At 49.5% G+C, this 15,708-nt stretch overlaps 1 pseudogene; it reads left to right on the forward strand.

Annotated features, from left to right (window-relative positions):
* The first annotated feature begins 12,118 nt into the window (after positions 1-12,118).
* LOC125507262 lies at positions 12,119-14,914 on the forward strand (annotated as a pseudogene).
* Positions 14,915-15,708: the final 794 nt, after the last annotated feature.

Genomic DNA, 15,708 nt, shown 5'->3' on the forward strand with positions numbered 1-15,708 from the left:
TGACCGGAGAGGTTGGAGTTGGCTGCGGCAGAGGAGGACATGGCGGCGAGCTTTGGTGGTAGGAAAACCCTAGCGAACTAGACGTGATGAAGAAAAGGGGCTCTGTATACCATGTGCGAAAGGCGTGAAGCGTCGTACCCTGATCGGGGTCGCTCCTGCGTGTTATATAGACAGGGGCTTATCCCTGGATATGCATACAAGTAGTTTGGAGAGATTACATCTTGAGGAGCAAGGAAGAGATAAGAGATAGAGATAAGTACATGCGGTTTAGAGAGAATCTAAACTATCTCCTAACTACCTCCTGCCGAAGCTACGTGACACAAGTCATCGTGACATGATGATGTTTAACAGTTGCAACCAAGATTGCTAAATAATTATTGACTTGCTAGGTTTAATTGAGAACTAGACAGAACATTAATAATAATGATTTGTTCCAAACTGCAACCAAGCTAACATGCTGCACTTGTTTTCCAAGACTTTTGATTGTTTCAAACCGCAACCAAGTTGTTGCAGCATGCATCATTGATCAGAGCACTGCGTCTGCCTGCCTGTCGGCGATCAAGGTTAGTTTGAACAATGAGCAGGCAGATTTGAGGGGGTACATTACCAACCAGCAGAGCAGGACTCTTACTGCATTTCCCTCAACATATGTACATACTGAGATTTCACATTTCAGTGACAACTAAAGAGAATGAACACTTGGCTAGCATAAAGTTTGATGTAGGACTGGGGCTTGCAGAGGCTGAGATTTTTTTACGCCTTTAGATTATGATTTTTGTTTGCTGCAACCAAGTTGCTAGAATAGAAAGCTGCTGGCCTTTGAGCTTTAGTTTAGCATCATAAACTCTGGGATGTATGTTGAATGACAATGTATCTATGAGCACTGCATCTGTTGGCTGTCCATGACCAGGAAGAGTTTGAACAATGAATTGGCAGTTGAGCCGTAGGGTGGTGTTGGAACCCGTTGATGCAGCACACTTAAGCCTGTGAATAGTTTGGGTTGAAACCTAAGTTTTAGTTCGGTTTTCTAGTAGATTGTCTTTGGAATGGTTTAAATGGTCCGAGGCCCTAATATAATCTGGTCTAGTTTGGCTTTAACATTTACTGGACTGGGTTGGATCGGTCTGGACATGGACCAATCGGTCTCAAACCGTTTTCAATCTCTAAACTCATGAACAAACCAGCGACCAATCTACGTCCTAACGAGCGTACGAGACCTGCGCACAGTACGCTAAACTTCGACGCGCTCGCCGCTGGAGTGTCGTGGGGCCGCCATTGCCGCCTACTGGAGATCCGGCGGTCACGGTTCCCTCCCTTCGCCTCCATCCGACCGTGTCGATCATGACACGCTCTCTCTCTCTCTCTCTCTCTCTCTCTCTTAAGCGAACAGGCCAGCGACTGCAGCATCACCATGTCTCTCTCCACGGACGACCGAGCTGGTGACTAGTAGCTTCACGGTTGCAAAACATCAGCTTGTCCATAGTCTGAAACTATGGATTTAATCCAAAAAAATGAAACAGTTTGGATTGGTTTGGATGGAAAATACACCCAGCTTGGTTCGGTTTGGATTCTAGACCTCAGTATTTGGTTTGGATTGGATTGGTAGCTGGGAAGGAAGTCGTGTGGTCTGGGCTGGATTTAATCTGGATCTGAAACTATTCCCAGGTTTAAGCAGACTGAATTCCTCATCTGCTCGAAAGAAACAGTGGAGTAGCATCCTCTGTTTGTTTTCCTCCGGCAGTTCAAGTGCCACTGTTGCTGCATTTCTCTCAAGATATTTATGTACGTATTTATAATAGTTGGGTTTCGGGAAGAGGTTTGAGAACTAAACACAAGAGGTCGGTTTGCAACTGTTCTTGTTGCCTTGTAACTATCTATCTATATCAAACTGCAACAGGGCTGGCTTCAGACTTGAGTCTGCTTGCTATGAGAAGCTGCACATGTTCTTCAGGAAAGGTCATTCAGAAGGAACTATCAGCTAAGGTAGATGTGAGCAGGGTTCAGACTACTCCTGTGTGTTGGTTTTGCCTTGAGCAGAGTCAGTTGGGATTAGTTTGAACAATTAGGAACAATGAACAGGCAGCCCAGCCTCTCTAAGACATGTGGCATGTGCTGCATCCATCATCAGTTTTTCATAGCACAAGAGTCAGCCATTGTGCATCTCTAAGACATGTTTGTAGCTGTCTTATGCATACATATTTATGTTTTTTTTCCTTTTTCAATCTGGCATAATTGTCAGAAAAAAAAGAGTCAGAGTCCATAATAATTGTCAATAGTAAAAGAAGAAATTGGTTATTTACCCAAAAGTCGACAAATTTTCAGACGAATCTGCTGGATGGATGGCTCTTCGACGAGCTGCGGAGAAAGATCACCAAGAGATGAAGGATGTGGAACATATTCAATGCCCTCCCTCGCTTCACCTATGATCATGATTGAATCCGATCCGGGTATGTACATTGAGAAAGATGGAAGAGATGGGGCCGTAAGAAGGAAAGAAGACACATCTTTCATTCATTCTTTTGCTCAGTCTGGTCATTCTTCAGTTCAGATGTACTTTACCAACCAAACTGGCACATCCGTTCGCCTTTTAAGCATTTAACCCTCCTTGATTATCGAAGGGAATCAAACTGATGACATTTTGCCGGTTATGATCGCTACTCGAGTGGCATCCTCTGTTTGTTTATTTTCACTCTTTCTGCAAATTTCTCAAGATATATACCTGCAATTGGGTTTCAGGACTACTAAACACAGCAGTTTGGCCTCCAACTTTGTTGTTGAGCTACTATTGCCTTGTAATAATCGTCTATATATTCAGCTGCAACAAAGCTGGCTTTCTGGTTCACCTCGGAGGAAAAAAAAACCCCTTGCCCCCGCGCCGTCCCCCCCGCGGGCGGCTCGGGCGGCGGCGCCAGATCCCGCCGCGGGCGCCCTCCCCTTCCTCCTCCCGCCTCCGCCGCTGGCCGGGACCGCCAGGGCGAAGCCCCTCGCGGTGGCTGGCGCGGGGGATCTCTCCTCCACGTCTTGGTGCTGGTGGGCGCGAGGCTCCCTCCCTGGGCGGTGGCGTCGGGCGTGCACAGGGTCCAGCGGCGAGGCGGCTCCTTCTCCGGCCGGCGGCGCGCTGCGGTGCTGCGGCGGTGGATGGGGACTTGGCCCGCGGCGGCTGTGCCCCGTGGTGGTGGCGGGGGCCCGGCTTCGGTCCTTCGGTGGTGCTGCGGGTGGTCTTCCTTCCCCATCGCGGGTGTGCGGTGGTGTTCCTCGGGCAGCGGTGGTTCTGGCAGCGGCGCTGCGCCGGATGGTGAGGAGGCGGCGGCGCAGCCACTTGGCTGTGGGCTGGCGCGGCGACAGGCGGCGGCGCCCTTCTGGCCCAGATCTAGGCCCTTTTGGGCCCCATCTGGGTCTGGGCGGGCCTGGCCGGCGGCACCGACGGACGGAGGAGCGGCTCGTGCGGGGGTTGCGGAGACGGAGGCACGCGCACTGCAGCGCGGCGATGGGAGCTTCACGAGCCCTATCTGGCTCGGCCGGGCCGTGGGCCAGGTGTGCTCTCCTTGCTGCGTCCGGCCGGTGACCGCCATGGGCGGTGGAGGTCGTCCCCTCCCATGTGGCTGCCAATTTTGCCGCTCATCGTTCCCGGTTGTCTCCTCTCGGCCTCGTAGGTTTCGCTTCGCCGCTTGGTCGTGTGTGACGGCTTCGACGGACGGAGGTGCGGCTCGTGCGGGGGGTTGCGAAGACGGTGGCGCGCTAACTGCAGCGTGGTGACGGGAGCTTCACGAGTCCTTTGTGGCTCGGCCGGGCCGTGGGCCTGGTGTGCTCCTATTGCTGCGTCCGGCCGGTGACCGCCAAGGGCGGTGGAGGTTGTCCCCTCCCGCGTGGCTGCTGATTTTTGCCGCTCCTTGTTCCCGGCTGTCCCCTCTCAGATCCGTCGGTCTCGCTTCTCTTTCCATGGTGAGATGGCGGTGGTGATCTAAAGACCGTGGTGGCGCATGTTGGTGGGCGGCAAGATTGGTGGAGTGCGACGGAGCGGCCGGGGCTGTGGATGTGTGGCGGACGGGAGAAATCCCTGTCGGCTTGGCCGGCACCGACGCGGTGACGCCCGCGGGCGCCACCGGTCCTTCCTGAAGGGCGCCGGGCTTACCTCTTCCACACGCCCCTCCGTGTACCGGGGGAAACCCTAGGACCAGTCCGGGCAACAGCGTCGGCATCGTCGCGTTCCTTCCTGAAGGTGTTGCTTGGTATGCGGCGGTCTGAAGTGCTAGGAGCGTGGTGGAAATTCTCCGGCGGGCGCAGCGGTTGCGGGTCACCATCGTTTTTGTCGACCCGACTTTGTTGTCATTAGTTTCTTTTTCTTTCTCTGTTATTTCTTTTGGGCTTGCTTGTGCTGTCTGCCCCAGCATCGGACTATCAGTTGTATCGCGTGGTTGCTATATCTATATAGCGGGGCGAAAGCCTATTTCGAGAGACAAAGCTGGCTTTTTTTTATTGTCTGCAACTGCAACAAAGCTGATTCAGAACCTGGTTTATCTGTTAGACCCTATACTTACTGCACATCATTTTAAAAAGGCAGTTGGGCCGGGGTTCACAATTAACTAACATTGATTTACAAGGTTCAGACATCTTAGAAGTTTGTTCTGTAATGTAGTACATATAGATTTTTTTTAAAGACAAACTTTGAGAACTTCGACCAAGTTTGTAGGGATAATTATCAATATCTACAGTTCCAAACAGATAATAGGAAACTATGCCTTATGATGTACAGTATGTAATCCTCCCGCACCCTCCCGCTAGGGTTTCCGCTGCCGGCGCCGGCGCCCCCTCCCGCCGCTGCCGGCCGCCGGCCGCCGGCGCGCGCGCCCCGGCCCTTCCCGCCTCCTCCCCCCCTCCCCCTCCCGATCCCGCCCCTGTGTCGCCTCCCCGGGAGGTGGCCGGGGCGGCGCACCCCCTCCCCTTCCTCTCGGCCCTCCCCTCCGCTGGATCTCCCCTGCCGCCATCAGCGGGTGCCCCCGGCGCTGGCTCGGGTGGTGCCGGTGGCGGCGGGACCTTCTGTCCCCGCGCGCTCGTCCGCTTCCCGGGACAGGAGACGGCGGCTGTGCTGCTCGGCTGGGCGGCGGCCCGGCGACCCGCCGGCGGTCGCCGGCGGTGGGCGAGGTGACGGTGCTGCCCTTGGCGGCAGGGCAGCGTGGTGGTGTGCGGTGGCCGGCAGCGCGTCCTCGGCCCAGATCTGGGCCCTCCCGGCCCCATATGGGTCCTAGCGGGCTGGCCATTGGCGTGGCTTTGACGTCCTCTACGTGGCATGGAGGAGGAGCGGCTCGGACTCGTGGTGGTGGCCCGACGGCGTGTGTTCTGCGGCGTGACGGTGGGAGCTTTATGGGCATCTGAGGACCCGGCTGGAGCCGTGGGCCCACGGGACCGGTATGCTCCTGCTGTCGTGTCCGGTCGGTTACCGTCGTTGACAGTGGAGGTTGGGCCCTCCCGCGTGCCGACGATGCTGTTGTCCCGAGTCCCGGCTCCTCTTCTTCATTGAGCAGGCCCCTTTCACGGTGCCGTGGTGAGACGGCACGAAAACTTCAAGACCGTTTTGGCGCAGAGTGGTGGTTTGTTTGGTGGCGTGCTCCGGAGCGTCCGAGGTGAAGGATGGGATCGGGAGAAATCCCTTTCAACTGAGCCGACTCCGACGCGTTGGTGCCTGAGGGTGTCGCCGAACCTTCCTGGAGGGCGTCGGGGGTACCCTTCCTCTCTCCTCGTCGCGTACCGGGGGAAACCCTTGGCAGCAGCAGCGTCGTCATCGCCGCGTCCCTTCTTGGAGGTGTTGATTGGTACCGGCGCTTCGGAGTATAGGAGCTTAGTGGAGGATCCCCAGTGGGCGCGGAGGTCGCGAAGCTTTTTAGTTTTTGTTGATCCGCCGGTCTCGGCATTTGTTTCTTTTCTTTTTCTTTTTTGTTTCTTTTGGGCATGCCTGTGCTGTTTCCGTCCCAGCACCTATCTGATTGTATCGGTGATGTTTGCTTTTGTAATACAAAGCGAGGGGAAACCCTATTTCGTTAATGTACAGTATGTAATAATGTGTAGTATTTGGCATTTTAGATGTTCCTCTATAAATTTAGTTAAAATTCATGAATTTTGAATTAAAAATGAAATATCTGCACTGCATTATAGCAACTAAAACAATTGGTTTGCAAGGTTCCTCTGTGATTGTTTCAGTTTTCGACGAAAGGCCATGACCCAACTCCTAAAGCTCGTGGCATCACATGGACTTGTGGAGAGGACTTGCACGAGCCGGTTGGTCTTCTTCCATGTCAGCAAAACCAGCTACCAAAAGCCACTTAGAGCCTGTTCGAAAGCTCTCTCGACTCTCAACTCCGCTCCGTGCGAGGAGCTGGGTTGAAGCCGCTCCGCGCGATTGTGCTGGCGCTCCTTCCGTTCCGGAAGCTGCAGTTGAGGAGCCGAGGGGATCCGAACAGGGCTGTCCTGAAAAATCTGAGCAGGGAAAACATGACATACTAGCGGGGCTCGGGCTCAACCTTTTTTGCCCAAAGCCAGAGAAAAGCACCATGACAAATAATTATATTATATTATAATTAGTTTGTTCACGATGTTTTCACAGGTACTCAGCTCTCAAATAATTACTGAAAAAAATAACGCGCTATAGCGTCGTTAATAGCACGCTATAACGTATTGAGAATTGCCTTGCTAGATATATCAGTGTACAACATCTCGCTAATAGCATGCTATAGCGTGATATAACACGCTAATAGCATATTTTGAGGTTGTCGCTATTTTACTGTAGCATGTTATTTTTTTCATTAATTATATTACTCGTATATTAACTTTTGTAAAACAAAGTCGTAAATTAGTGTTTCCAAACTTTTATCGCGGATCCACCGATCCATAGCGATGGAGCGAAAGAAGGCCGCCGCCGCTGCCGCAGCCTCCGTCGCCAGCCTCCCCGTGGAGATGCTAGCCAACATCCACGGCCGCCTCAGCCTCCTCGACCGCCTTGCCTTCTCCGCCGTCTTCCGTGGCTCGCGCGATGCGTTCAGGCCGGAGGCGCCGTGTCTCGTCCAGACCGGCGACGCCCCGGAAACCGCCACTCTCTACTCCCTTGCCGAACGCCACGCCACAACCTTGCGCGCCCCAGGGCCCCAACATGGCATTCTCGGCTCCTCCTGCTGCGGTTGGCTCGTCACCGCCGACGATCGGGCCCGGCTGTGGCTCGTCAACCCGGTCACCGGCCATCGACACCATACCCGGCCTCTACGCCCACCGCAGGCGGCAGGAATTCACGCTCGACGTGATGAGGTTTCTAAGGGGGCCGCCGCCGTACCCCTACCGCACCATGACGATGAGAGCCGAGGAGATGCGGCACTCCCTCTACCGCAAGGTCGTTCTCTCTGACACCACCGACGTCGCCATACTCATCACCGGGACGCACTACGGCGTCGTGGCCTTCGCGATGGCAGGAGACGACGCGTGGAGGATGCCGCCCCCACCCCCGCGTGACGGCACCACATCCGAGGGCGGCTCCAGCTCGTGGAGGCTGCACTCGCGCAATGGCGTCGAGGACGTGGTTGTTAGGAAATAAACCACGAGTGCGTCAGTCACGTGCGTGTGTGTATGGGCATAGTCCAGCTATGCATGGGCAGTGTGCGTGCGTTGTGTGCGTGTAGTTAGAAGCTAGCATGCACAGAGTTTGTTAGTGGACGTGCATGCGCAGGTTAGTCACAGGCGTTGATCGCGGAAGCGTTGGGCGTGATCCAGCGACAAGCTCGGACGATGTGCGGCTCTTGCGGAAGAGTAGATGGCTCACGACGAGAGGAGGCCGGGTCTTGAGGAGCTCATGCGTACGTGCGCATGCGGGGCTGTTGGAGTTAGTTGCTTAGCGAGTCGGGTATAAAAGAAGCCCCTGTGTACTGCTTGTGGGTGGAGCCGAGTGTAGCCATGTAGCCACTGTAAAAAAGAAAAGGATTGGGGCGTCTGTGCGCCCGTGGCGGCGTTCGTGTGCCGGCCGGAAAATCTTGTGTGCACTGTTCTTCTTTTTCCACCTCCGTTCGAGTGAGAGGAGAGGTAGCTAGAGGGTTGCGGTTCCAACAGTGGTCCACCATGACGGCAGGTTCTACTCGATCACATACTCCGGCCAACTGGAGGCATGGGAGGAGTGCGACGCCTACACCCGCGACGTGTTCACAAGCACGGTGATCGTCGACATCGGCGACACCACACTGTTCGTCGGGGTGAACGGTTCGCTGTGTGTGCCGACGAGGGAGCACCCGGAGCTTAAGGCTGGCTGCGTCTACTACTACAACCAGGATGATCCGCGGGCGTGCAACGGCAACTACAACTACAATGGCGTCTGGGTGTTCAGCCTCAAGGATGGCATAGGGCAGTACCGGAGCCTTGGGCAGTACCGGAGCTGGCCACCGCCGGCATGGTTCATGCCTTCCATCCCATGATAAATATAGATATGGTGACTGATTTCATTCATGGCTTGTGTGCGTGGTAAGTAATTTATATTACTCCTAATGTGCATTACAACAATATAGTTGCAGTAACAGGCTTGTGAATTAAGGAAACAGTTCGGTTTTGGTTTTCAGTGGAAACAGATTTATTTTCAGCTTCTTCTTTTTGCATTTCAAATCGCAGCACCAAAAAGGTGTCCCCATTAGGTTTTCTGAGGAAATAGTTTAATCAGTGTTGCAGCGCTCAGACTTAATTTTGTGCTATGACTATTGCAACCAATATTAGTAAGTACTCATTGCCTTGTGAGGTTTCTGGATTAACAGGTTTAATTCAGAACTAAACAGAGAGGAGTAATTATAATGATTTATTTCATGCTGCAACCAAACTAACAACAAGCTGCACTTGTTTTCCAGCTAGATTGTTTTTCAAAAGCGATTTATTACTTAGCTCACTAAGTAATACAGTCGGTATATGCATGTGCTGCTGGTTTGAGAGCCTGTTTGATTGGCAGGGTTTTTAGGCTAGTATTTTGCCTTGTGATTGTTTCAATCTGCAACCAATTAAGTTGTGGCATAAACAAACTCTGGAATAAGCTGTGCATCTGCCTGCCTGTCGACGATCAAGCTTAGAATGAACATTGATGAACAGGTAGATTTTCTCAAGATATATACATATATACTGAGGTTTCAGGAAATAAAGAGAACACTTGGGTAGCTTAAAGACTGATGCAGGGCCTGGACCTTGCAGAGGCTCAGATTCTTGACGCCTCTAGATGATCTTAATTTTCAGGTCTGATGTCTGCTACTCCCTCCGTTCGGAATTACTTGTCTCAGAAATGGGTGTATCTAGAACTAAAATACGTCTAGATACATCCATTTATGCGACAAGTAATTCCGAACGGAGGGAGTACAATAGAAAGCTGCTGACCTTTGAGCTTTAATTACAATGTATTCGTGCATGAGCATTTGAGCCGTACGAAGGGTGTTGTTGGAACTCCTTGATGCAGCAGACTGAATTCCTCACCTGCTCCAAACAAACAATTTTTTTTTCATCATCAGATCAAGTTTCACTGTTGCTGCATTTTTCTCAAGATATCTATGTATGTATAATAGTTGGTTCCGGCGAAGAGTTTGATAAGTAATAGTTTGCAACTTTCCTCTTGCCTTCTTCAATTCAGACAGAACTAGTGCACTGTGCAGCAGCAGAGGAGCAAGCTAGGATTAGTTTGAACAGTTAGGACTTAGGAGCAATGAACATACAGTCTCTTTCTTCAGCATTTTTTGGTACGGCATGTGCTGAGTTACTATTGCCTTGTAATTATCTAAAATAACAAACTGCAACAATGCTGGCTTTATTGTAAACTAGCAAAAGGGTCCGTGCGTTGCAACGGGAGAAACAAATCACCGCCGCTAGTGAGCCATCCATGTTGCCACTTGCCCTCTTTATCACCGTCGATCAGCGAGCCGCCTATTCTTGGAGATGGAGAACATAATCAATCTCAAGTTGATGAGCTTAGCCATCACCCTCTAGCATTCCACTTCACAGTCCTCTTCCTGCACAGACTTAATTTCACGGACTTGCGATGATGTGGAACGCCACTTCCGTTTGATTTTCACGTACTTTATCATGTGCATTACTACATTACAGTTGCAATATAATAACAGGCTTCTGAATTAAGGAAACAATTCAGTTTGATTTTCAGTAAAAAGGCTTCAGAACTCAGTAAACAGACAGATTCTTCTTTTCGCTTTCAGATTGCGGCACAGCAAACAAAGGTGGCCGTACGTGGCCCTTTTAGGTTTTCTGAGGGAACTAACTCCAGAATATTAGTAAGTAATTAGTGCCTTTTTCTGAGGTTTCTGGATTAACAGGTTTAATTCAGAATTAAGCAGAGAAGAGTAATTATAATGATTTATTCCAAACTGCAATCAAGCTAACAACAAGCTGCACTTTTTTTCCTTTTGATTGTTTCAAACTGCAACCAAGTTGTGGCATGCATGCTTCATAAACCAACTCCAGAGTAAGTTGTATGTCTGCCTGCATCATGAACCAACTCTGGAATTAGTTGTGCATCTGCCTGCCTGTCGATGATCAAGGTTAGTTTGAACAATGAACTGGCATATTTGAGGGGTAGGGTTTTGATGCCTTTGATCATTGAATGGAGTTACCAGCAGTCAGCAGAGCAGACTTTTCTCAAGATACACACACATAAAGTTCGATGTATACACTTGAATCTGCTGCATGGAGTTAATTTTCAGGTCCAATGGCTGCTAGAATAGAAAGATGCTATCCTATGTTGGCATTTGAGTTTAATAATTACAATGCATTCATTCAAGAGCACTATTATATATGTTGTTGGTTGTATATAGTTTGAGCAATGGACCGGCATTTGAGCAGCAGACTGAATTCGTCACCTGCTCCAAAAAACACTAATTATTTGTTTTTCACCAGCATTTTTGTCTCTCAAGATATTTATGTGTGTATATATAATAGTTGGATTTCGGGGAAGAGGTTTGAGAATAAATGAACACAAGCAGTTGGGTTGCAACTTTCTTGTTGCCTTGAATAATTATCTATCTACATTAAACTGCTGGCTTCAGACTTGAGGCTGCCTGCTATGAAAAGCTGCACATGTTCTTGAGGATATAGACCATTTCACAAGGAACTGCACTCATGTGTTGTCAGAGGTACTAGCAGCTAAGGTAGATTAACCTGAGAGCAAAGAAAGAGTTATTTACCCAAAACCACCACACTTGAGGCTAGGGTAACAACTTGATACCACATCTGATTCAGGCATAAAAAAACCACCAAAATTGCGCCTAATTTGTAACACGGAGCACTGATGCTCGAATTTGGTCGTGAAGACAGCGAATCTGACCGGTTAGCGGCGCTCATGTTTCGAATAGCGGGCTATGCTAAATAGCGGCGGCCTTCAAATCAGCTATAGCGGGCTATTTGTACATGAGACCATTTAGCGGCGCTGAAAAGACTATAACGGACTATAGCAGGGCTATAGCTGGCTAAAACTATGGAATAATCTCATTTTAATGTATACTCCCTCCGTCCCAAAATTCTTGTCTTAAATTTGTGTAGATACGGAAGTATCTAATACTAAAACGTGACTTGATACATCCGTATCTAGACAAATTTAAGACAAGAATTTTGGGACGGAGGGAGTATATGCTTGTGTATATTTCACTTAGGTGATTTCTAGTGGAAGTACAATATCTTTCTTAAACGTTACCAATTGCAAAGGCACACTGGAACTATAAAACATTGTTTTCACTTCATGACAGTTCTCCAACGTATCCACTGAAACTAACTTCATGGGAATTTTTGGTGGAAACATATCTGGAGAAAATAAATTAAACAGTAGTTGGCTTGTTGCATACAAATAGTCCGCTTGTTATATACTCTGACAACAAAAATTACTACCAAGATGCTAATTGTGTCCACTGATTGCTTTCAGGACCTGCCAACCACAATGAGTCCATCTGCCATTGGGATCGTTGGTGCCATCAATGAATGTGTTACTTTGTTTCAGTGGGCCAAATCTGCCATCTCATCTCTGCACTCCCGATGGAGTGGCTCACAGAAACAACGTCTTCAGGATCATGTCTTGCAACTAGAGAGGGGCCTACAACGAATGAGGGATACTCTTCCTGCAATGTACGACCTCATTAACAAAGCAGAGTGGAGAAGCCATGAACACTGTGTGGCTAAGCTCCTTCCGTGTCTTAAGGATGCTGTTTATGAGGCCGAAAACCTTCTTGATGAGTTCACATGGTATGAGAAGAAGGTGCAAGTGGAGGGAAATGCAAGCCAATCTCCTTTCACTGACTTCTTTCATACCGTCATCGAAGGCAGCTTCGACGAAGTTAATGATGTCCAATCGAGGTTGGACCATCTTTCAAGTATGCTGGATAATTTGGGGCTTCATGGAATTGCACAACGCTTTGACAAATTAGTCAGGCCAGAGACCACGTCTTTACCAAATGAAACAAAAATATTTGGTCGTGCCAAGGAGCTGAAGCAGGTATTGGGATTACTCGGTGTACCTACATGCCCAAAACGTAAGAGAACAACTAGTTCAATTGATGCATCAACACGCACATCAACAAAATCAAGAATATCGAGTCTTCCTGTTTTGGTGATAGCTGGAATTGGTGGTGTTGGAAAGACCACTTTGGCACAACATGTCTGCAACCATCCACGAGTGAGGTCCCACTTTGATCTGATAATTTGGATCTGTGTCTCGGATGACTTTGATGTGAAGAGACTAACTAAAGAGGTCATACAATCATGCACTAAAAAGGAGGGGGCAAATGATAATTTGAATTCTCTTCAACATGCTCTCTCTAACCATGTGAACAATAAAAGGCTATTGATAGTCCTTGATGACATGTGGGATGACTCCTTGAAGGAAAATGGGCAGTGTTGGAAGAGGTTTTGTGCACCTTTTAGAAATGTCCAGGAGGGAAGTATGATATTGGTCACCACTAGATGTCCAAATGTTACTGAGGGGGTGCGCACAATGGAGCATGTTATAGTTGAAGGTCTCAAGGATGGCGTATTTTGGAATTTCTTCAAATTGTGTGCTTTTGGATCTGAGAGTTCTGACAATGATCCCGAGCTAGAGCGTATTGGCCAAAGAATACTTCCTAAATTGAAGGGTTCTCCTTTGGCAGCCAAAACTCTAGGACGAATGTTGAAGATGGACCTTCAAGCATCTCATTGGAATTCTATAGTTGAGAGTGAACTATGGGAGTTGAAACAAAAGGAAACCGATATTTTGCCTGCCCTTCGGTTGAGCTACATGTATCTACCATTCTATTTGAAACAGTGCTTCGCATTCTGTGCCGTGTATCCCAAAGATTACAAATTTGAGAAGGCATGCTTAGCTGAAATTTGGGTAGCAGAAGGCTTTGTGGAGCCTCAAGGTGGTGTTCCCATTCAAGATATTTGCTATCAGTATTTCGAAGACCTTGTGGCGCGGTCCTTCTTTCAAAAGGTTAATGGTCGATATGTAATCCATGACTTGCTGCATGACATGGCACAAAAAGTTTCAGAGCACGACTGCTTCATCTTACGAAATAAGAGTGACTTTGATAAAGTTCCCCAGAATGTTCGCCATCTATACATACTCCCTAGCAGTGAATTTGATGAGTCCAACTTGTTGAGACTATGCAAGTACACGAAGCTGCACACTCTAATTTGCAAGATTAATTTGGGGAAAAGAACATGCTTTGTAATGGACCACTGGTGTACTAAACTTACACGGATGCGTGTGATGTCTTGTACCTTCACAAATGAATTACCAGATAGTATCGGTAATTGGAAGCATCTTCGGTACATTGAAATCTCTGGAACATGTACTTTGAAGAGGATTCCTTCAACTTTCTGTTGGCTATATAATATGCAGATTTTATATGCCAAGAAATGCAAGCTACAAAGCTTACCCGCTGGCTTTGATAAGTTGACCAGTTTACAGAAATTTGAATTAAATGGACTAACTATTGATTCAGCCAACAATGATATAGAAGTACTTGAAGATCTGCAACCTCCTACCAGCCTCAAGCATCTCTATGTCAGGAAATATGTCGGTGTCTCGCTCCCAAGCTGGTTTCAACCACAAAACTTGCCAAGCTTACAATCTCTTGATTTTAAAGGTTGTGTTGGACTGAAGAGCATAAACTTAAACGAGATTCCTGCAATTGGTACTTTCTTGTCCTTGACAAAACTATGTATTGATGGGTGCAAAAATTTATCAAGCCTAGAAGATTTTCTGCAACCAAGTTATGTACCTGGCATCAAGAAAATAGAAATTAAAGATTGCAAGATGTTAGCATCTGTACCAACTGATATTTTTGGGGGTTTTCATTTCCTTGAAGAATTGTGCATAGTTAATTGTCCGAACATCTGCCAGCAAAGATTGGTTTCACCATCCCTCAAGGAGCTCAGTTTGTGTCGTTCTAGTCTCTTTTGCAATATTGACTGCTGCTCCCTCACCTCCTTTCATTGTCAATGCGAGTTTGCCACGTCCATACAACTACAAACATGGAGTCTTCCAGCTTTAAAAAGGTTGGAAATTTGGTGCAAATCTCTTACATCTATTGGAGGCTCCCTTAGTCTTTCCATTTCTACAGGCACTGGCAACATTAGAGCACTCTCGTCCCTTACTGTCCTAGTTATGCAGTGTGAAAAATTGTCGACCCTTGATGGCATCCTAACACAAGAATACCTACCTGCTATTGAGACAATTTACGTCAACTATTGTGACGAGTTACTGTCCCTGCCAGTTGAAAGGTTTGTGAGTTTCCCTTATCTGAAGCGTCTGCGGATTTGGAACTGCCCAAGTCTCAGCTGGCAAAGAGGGCTCGTCTTGCCATCACATATAAACGTTGAGATATCCCGGTGTCCAAAGTTAGAGGAAGTGGATGAGATCAATGGAAGAACGGCCTAAGGTATTTGTGCTATAACGCTCGTTTCCTGTCCAGCTTTTATCTCTCTGTTGCTCGAAATTCCCTATATACTGTAAATATTTTACCCGTGTATTAGGCAGTGATGATCCAACTTAAATCGGTATCACTAGAGTATGCTGGACTTCTCATTGATGACACATACATGCATTATCTGTCTTGTTCGTGCTTGTTAGTTCCAATGTCTAGTTCGTATAGAAATCTGGATCTGTTAATCTTTTCCATAGGGTTTGAGATTGGTTGGCGGAGGCCCGCTCCCGCGACTCGCTCCCACCCCCGAAACCCTCGCCGCCGCCACCTCCCCTGCCCATCTCCGGCGGGATCCGGCCGCCCTCGCCGGCACGCGGCCCGAATCCGCCCCCCTCCCCCGCCCTTCCTTCCCAGCCCCTCCTTCCGCCCTCGCGCCGCCTCCCCGGGAGGCGGCTGGGGCGGCCCCTGCGTCTCTCCCCTCGGCTTCGCATCCTCTTCCTCTCCCCTGCCGTCGTCGGCGGGCGCCCCCGGCTCCGGCCCGGGGGGTGCCGGCGGCGGCAGGATCTCCTCTCCCCGCGCACGCGTCCTCCTGGCCCGGGGCAGGGGGGCGGCGGCGGTGTCGCTTGGTTTGGCGGCGGGGTGACCGGCGGCGGACGTGGTGACGACACTGCTCCTTGGCGGCGGGGCGGCGTGGTGTGGCCGACATCGCGCCCCCGGCTCAGATCTGGGCCCGGCGGGCCCCATCTGGGTCCTAGCGGGCCAGCCCCCGGCGTGGCCTCGTTGTCTGCGGCGCGGTGAGGAGGAGGAG

The sequence above is a fragment of the Triticum urartu genome, chromosome 5 (assembly GCF_003073215.2).
Source record: "Triticum urartu cultivar G1812 chromosome 5, Tu2.1, whole genome shotgun sequence".
In the NCBI taxonomy this organism is placed as follows: Eukaryota; Viridiplantae; Streptophyta; class Magnoliopsida; order Poales; family Poaceae; genus Triticum; species Triticum urartu.